The following is a 6347-nucleotide window of genomic DNA, read 5'->3' on the forward strand; positions in this document are numbered from 1 at the left end:
TTGAAATGGTTTGAGTTCTTGTTGTTGTGGCAGTCATGTTACGTTGAATTTATAGATTCAAGTGTTTAAAGTGTTTTGAGTTCTTGTTCTCGTTGCATTCGTGTTACATTGAATTTATAGAACCAAGTATTTAAAGTGATTTGAGTTCTTGTTCTCATGGCATCCGTGTTACGTTGAATTTATAGAACCAAGTGTTTAAAATGATTTGAGTTTTTTTTCTCGTGGCATTCGTGTTAAGTTGAATTTATAGAACCAAGTGTTTAAAGAGGTTTGAGTGCTTATTCTCGTGGAAATTAGTTTACGTTGAATTCATAGAACCAAACAAAATAAAAAAGCAAGGCAAGCTTCATAGTTCTAAACGGGAAAGTAATTACAACTATGCTCGGGAGCTTGAGCGTTGTTTTTCTATACCCCAATAAGTTATGCCACGCAGACCTAAGTGTAAAAGTTATGAACAATCCTCAGGGACCTTCTCCACTAGGTTGAAGATTGGGTCTGTTCTCAGGGAACCTTCTGCCATGTGGACCACAACTTGGGCTGCTCTGATAGCAGGACTCGCTTCAGTGGGCTAGATGGCCTTGGTAGATGGCGTCACCTCAGCCGTTTGAACCACTTGGGTTGCCTCGGCAGCTGAAGCCAATTCCGTAACCATGGTCGCTCGGAGATGCTCTTCAAAGATGAGTCTATACTTCACGGGCTTTCCAATGAAATCCAAGTTCATGTCTTGGTTGTGGTACCAGGCCACGTAGAATTCCTCAGCGATTGTCTCAGTTTCTTTCTCCAGCTTGTCCACCCAACATCGAGAGGACCTAGTCATCTCCATGGCTTGGAAGGCTTTTCTCTCCCCTAGTTCAGCTTGGTTGATGGCCTCCTTAGCCTGGTCCTGAAGCTGGGAATTTTCAAGGATCACTCAGGCGACCTCAGCTGTGGCCTTCTTAGCCTCCTCTTGGGCTCACTGGATACTCTCCATCGCCGTTTTTGTTTCTTCCTTGGCCCGTTGCATGTCCTTGGTGGCCTTATGGACAGCCTCTTCAAGCTTGAGTGTTTTTGCTCGGCTTCGAGGGCTGCCTTAGCTCAGGCGAGCTCTTCTTGAGGGCCTTGAAGTTTCTCCTTGAGGGAGGCTATTTTGTCTCAGGACCTCTGGAGTTCGTATTATTTCTCCATCATGATGTTTCCCAAGTGTTGGCAGCCCAAGGCAGACTGCAAAAGAAAAAAGGAAAAGGTTATCCTAAAGCATTGATGAATTAAATTAGAATGTGAGAATGATTGACTTACCAGGACAGAAGTGTACTGACACAAGGCCACGTGAGAAACCTCGTTGCTGTCGTCCAGTTGGGAGAAACTTTGAGCAGTCAACTTGCACACATTGGAGCTGACCCCCTGAAGGAGCTTGATGGTGAAATGGGCTAGCTTGGCGAAGAATAAAGTCTCCATCTCAGGCCGACCTATTGGAGGAATGGCTGACCTCTCTAGAGGTGGTTTAAGTTGGGAATGGCGTACCGAAACAGCCAAGTTTCCTTCCTCTAGCCTTGCTTCAAAATGTTGAAGCATTTTCTCATATTGCTCCAGCAGGGCCCCCTCGTACTTCTCGGGGAACACCAAAAGAAGGATCTGGGGTTGCACCGCCTCTTGCTCCAAGTTTTGGAACGCCTCTTAATCCGAGTTTTGAACCATTTCTTGCTCCGAGTCTTGGACCGTCTCTTTTGGCCTGGGTGAGGATGGGATCTCCAGTACCGGGGGTAGGTCGACCTCAAGAATGGTCACAAGGGGAGTAAGAACTCTCTGCCTCTTGGCTGGAGGAGAGGGTTCTGGATGCTCCCAAGGGTGTGACGTCTCCCGCAAAAGAGCTTGGGGGTGCTCTGAGCCTCAACACAGACTGGGAAATATCAACTAACCCCATGTGAGTTGCAAGAACAAATCAAACAGTTAGTGTATTTCCCCAGTGAATTAATGCAATAACATAAAATTCTCGGAGGCCCATCGTGAATTAAGCCTCGGTGCAGGCAGTGGGGGTGTCTCATCTTATTTCTGACCTCACAACTCATGCTAGTGCCATACTGGCAAAACCAGTTAGAGTTGAAACACGTCACTTGGTCTAGGGGTACAAAGCCCCGAGGGGTTGATTGTCTTGTCGGGCGATGGAGAGACATGTCTATTAAATCTAAATAATCTTGGAATTCTTCCATAGTCCAGCGCCGATGTGAAATCTAACCACAACGAAGGAGAGCTAGAGAGGCCCAAGCATGCTCGGGACTTATCCTATCCCCAACATGGGGAGCATAATATAAGGTAAGGGGTAGTTTATTTGAAGCAATGTGAGAGGCTTCCACGCTCGCCTTTAGCTCTTCCTCAAGCTCCCGATCTTCCTGGGCTTCTCGAGCTACTTCCACGGTGTGCATATTTTCCAGCCGTTCCTCCGCCAGTCGCTTCTATAAAGCCCTCCGAGCCAGCCCGTCTATGTAGTTAATGTGACAGGACGCCAACTCCCGAGACTTCTTAGACTGGCAATACATGGTTAGATCCAGGTTACTGATTCGTTGTTCCACGTTGAGAAGTCCCGACCTAATGAGATTGGCCTTCGTTACCTGGATGCTAAGGTCCATGTCTCGGTCAGGAAGAGACTTCGTCGTCTGAAGGTGATCCTTGAAGAGTTGGACATAGTAGGTTCGGAGAAAATGGCATATTCAAAAGAATTGAATAAGCATCGAACATGAAAAAGACCTAAAAACATGAAAGATAGACGATCGTGATGTTACTCACCAACCCTGGTGAAGTCAAGAATGAGGGTCGAATTGCTACAAGTCGGGAAGTCGTCCGTGAAGAAAATGGCATCCTTGTAGTCCCGAGAATGCTTTTCATTGTGGTGAGGAGCCTTGTAGTCGAGAGTCGAGGTCGCATACTTTGCTAAAGCATAGTACCCATCTTGATTGGTTTTCTTCTTCCTTGGAGTGGTGTGGAAGCTATAGAAATATAAGATCTCTGTCGATGAAGGCTCGGGCCACTTCAGCATCCAATATAGAATATACATTCCCGTGGGCACTCTGTAGGCATTGGGGGAAAGCTGGAAAAGGGCTATCCCCACGAACTTCAAAAAGTTCACGATATATTGTTTAAGGGGTAGGGTAGCCCTCGCCATCAGGTGGGACTAGATCTAGGCGCCAAGGCCATTAACACTGTGATGCGCTCTTTTGGACTCCCGGCAGAGGTAGATGAGGCACTTGTCCCCGACTGAGTAGTGCCCCATAGTGGCCTCTATTGCATCGGGATGTCGGAGCAAGGTGTGATAATCCTCCGCTTCATACCCATCACCCTTGTACGTCGGTGTAGGGTGTGGGAGCAGGGCTCCGTTAACTTCCTTAACAGCTAACCCCTTGTCTTCGAGCATTTCGAGCCTCTCGCCACTTCGTTGTCGGGACAAATGACTAACTCCCTTGTTGGTTCTTCGGCTCCCGTCCTTGCACTAGCCATATCATAAATCTCCTTGTCAAAGAGATTGAACCCACGTTCATGTAGTTGTCGGAGTTCCTCGAACATCTAAGACAAAAACCAAGCCATTAGTATTTTGACCGAAGGAAAGATGGCCAAAACACGGATGACTCTAGGGATACTACTTGGGGGGAAGAGAACGGTTTTGGAAATGCAGGGTATGCCTAGTGCCTAAGGACATGCCGGAGGGGATGAACCTACCGAAATATGGGAATTCCCCAGATTCTGGTCATAGGCCCAAAAATGCAAAATTGACATAAAAACTTTTGAGGGCCACTCTGAACGTCCCTAATATCAAAATGTGCCCAAAATGACTCGTGAAAATAAGAAACAGACTCTCAAATGCCATACCATTGGCACTCCTAAGCATATATCGAAAATCCTCAACCATACACAAAAACAAAAAGGTAGGTCAAAGGCACTTACCCGAGATGAAACGAAGGTAGGTGCTGAGGCAAGTCCTAACTCTGAAGTATGGTTTGCCGTCTGCCCAAAAGTACAAGGATTCACGCCAACCGTCCGAAGCTCCTAGAAAAAAGGGTTGGAGATAAAGGACAAGCAAGAAAGAAGAGAGTGTTTTGTAAGAGGGTTTTTGATTTTCATATGGTTACCGTGTGAGATTGAACATGGTTTTTTGGGGCTTTATACCCATTAAAACTTATGACAGAAGCAACTTCCCCACGACTGTCAGATTGCTTTCCCTAGTGAGATCATGAGGGTGATCCAACGCTTGGAGTTCAAAAGGCGTGGATCGCAACCATTGTTTTTTTTTAGGAAAAGACGCCTCGGGTGTAGAGTAGACGTTTGGGATCATAGAGTTGACCCCTAATTAAGTGCACAGATTGGCAGGCCCAGCAATGGGGCATTGACATGTGGGTTCGCTCTTCAGAGTGATGTTAGAGAATAGCCCAAACGTTTTCCCCTCCACTTTCAAATCACTCCTCTTAATTTAAGTCTCCACTACCTGAGGGCGAGTAAAGACTTGGGGGGGAAATGTTGTATGTATTTTCACCTCCGAAACGTGGCAATTCACAATGACTGGCTCGGATGCTCATAGACGTCTTGAGGGTATGTTACCCATCGAGGCCTCTATTTGAGGGGAAGATCCTTTTAGGTGAGGTCGCCAATCATTGCCAATTGGTAGGCCGTGGATACCTTAAGGTAGATTATACTCTGAGGTTTTCTTGCAGAGCTGGAGAATCTCTAGCTTAGGAAATTATGACAAGGGCTCTCCTCCCCCAGTCGTCTCTTAGGTCCGAGTTTCTGGTTCTCAGACCTAAGATAAGGCGCCAGGTGTCAACCAATTCGGGTTTGCAGTGCCAGAGGATCGTTTAACAATCTTTTTGGGCGATCCGTCCACAATTTTTTTGAGTGTTGTAGCACGCCCTGACAGTACCTGGGGCATGTTCCCCATAAAGTAGGTACCTCTCTCTAGAATACTCAGACCCAATTTTCTCTCTCTAGAAAGAAGAAGCCCCTCTCTCATCCCATAAGCCCTCTATTTATAGGCCTGGGATCCTCAACTGATATCCCCTTTCAATAGGGATATTTTATTATTCATCTTATATTTATATTACAAGAAATATTTAAAATACAACTGATTCCTCAACTGATTCCCGGGTGCCTAGACCAATTCTTGCTAGAGTCGTTCCGGGGATTTTGACGTAGTCTCACATGCATGTTGATTACTCCTTCAAGCTTTCCTTGGACCAAAGGTTATCGAAGCTTGGCTCTCCTCGGACCAAGGTGGTCCAAGCCAACTCCCTTGGCATCTCACCTCGGGTAAGTCCGAGCTTACCTCCTTGGGGTCTCTTAGGACCACACCCTACTTGGGGTCTCCTAGGACCACTCCCCTTAGCTCTCCTAGGATCAAGGTGCACTTGACTTGGTTATGACATCTTCCAAGCAGTCCAAATTCTTCGTCAGTCTACCGGGTCACTTTATCACAACTCTGAGGAATCAATGTATTTATTGACTATTAACGTGTCTTTTTCTGTCCATGTACTGCCACTTGTCACATTTATTGCCACGTCCTTGATCTCCAATTTTTGGGTATAACACCTTTCTTGTCAGCCTTCTGGATTTGACCACCATCATGTTTCCTCTTGTGGTCATTATGTTCGTTGTTTCTCTTTTCAGCGTCCCTCCTCGCCGCACCTTCTTTCCAGATTCTATCTTCTGATTGTTTAGCTTCCAAGGCTATTTCCAATGTTTTTGCGCATGTGGTTACTCCTCGAACTGGCTTCACGTCTCGGGCTATCATTGGCTTTAGTCCTTTAATGAATCTTTGAACTCTTAGCGTCTTGGTAGGTACAATGTCTACTGCGAACTTGGCCAGTCGGTCAAATTTTCTAGCGTACTCTGTCATAGTTAAATTCCCTTGAGTAAGCACGATGAATTCGTCCACCCTTGTGGCTAGAATCACAGGACCGTAATACTTTTTGTTGAACACCTAGACAAACACATCCCATGTCATAAGGTTTACATCTCGGCTTTGCTTCACTATATCCCACTAGATGCGGACGTCTTTCTTGAGTAAAATCGAGGCACACAAGACTCGGTCATCACTCCCAAATCGCATATGTTCTAAGATATATTCTACCGAGTGAAGCCATTCTTCCGCTTCTATTGGGTCTTATTTTCCATCGAAGTTCAGTGGTTTCTATTTCCTTAAGCGTTCATATACTGTCTCGTAACGAGGTTTTGCCAACTGTAATAATTATGCTAGAGGAATGGCTTGTTGCACCACTTGTTGTTGTTGTCCTTGGTTTATTTGGAATTATTCTTCCCTCCTCCTTAACTCTTCCCTAAGACAGGCATATTCTCTTTCCAAGTTTTCTCGATCGGCAAGTAGCTGCCAG

This window comes from Humulus lupulus, chromosome 3, assembly GCF_963169125.1.
Source record: "Humulus lupulus chromosome 3, drHumLupu1.1, whole genome shotgun sequence".
In the NCBI taxonomy this organism is placed as follows: domain Eukaryota; kingdom Viridiplantae; phylum Streptophyta; class Magnoliopsida; order Rosales; family Cannabaceae; genus Humulus; species Humulus lupulus.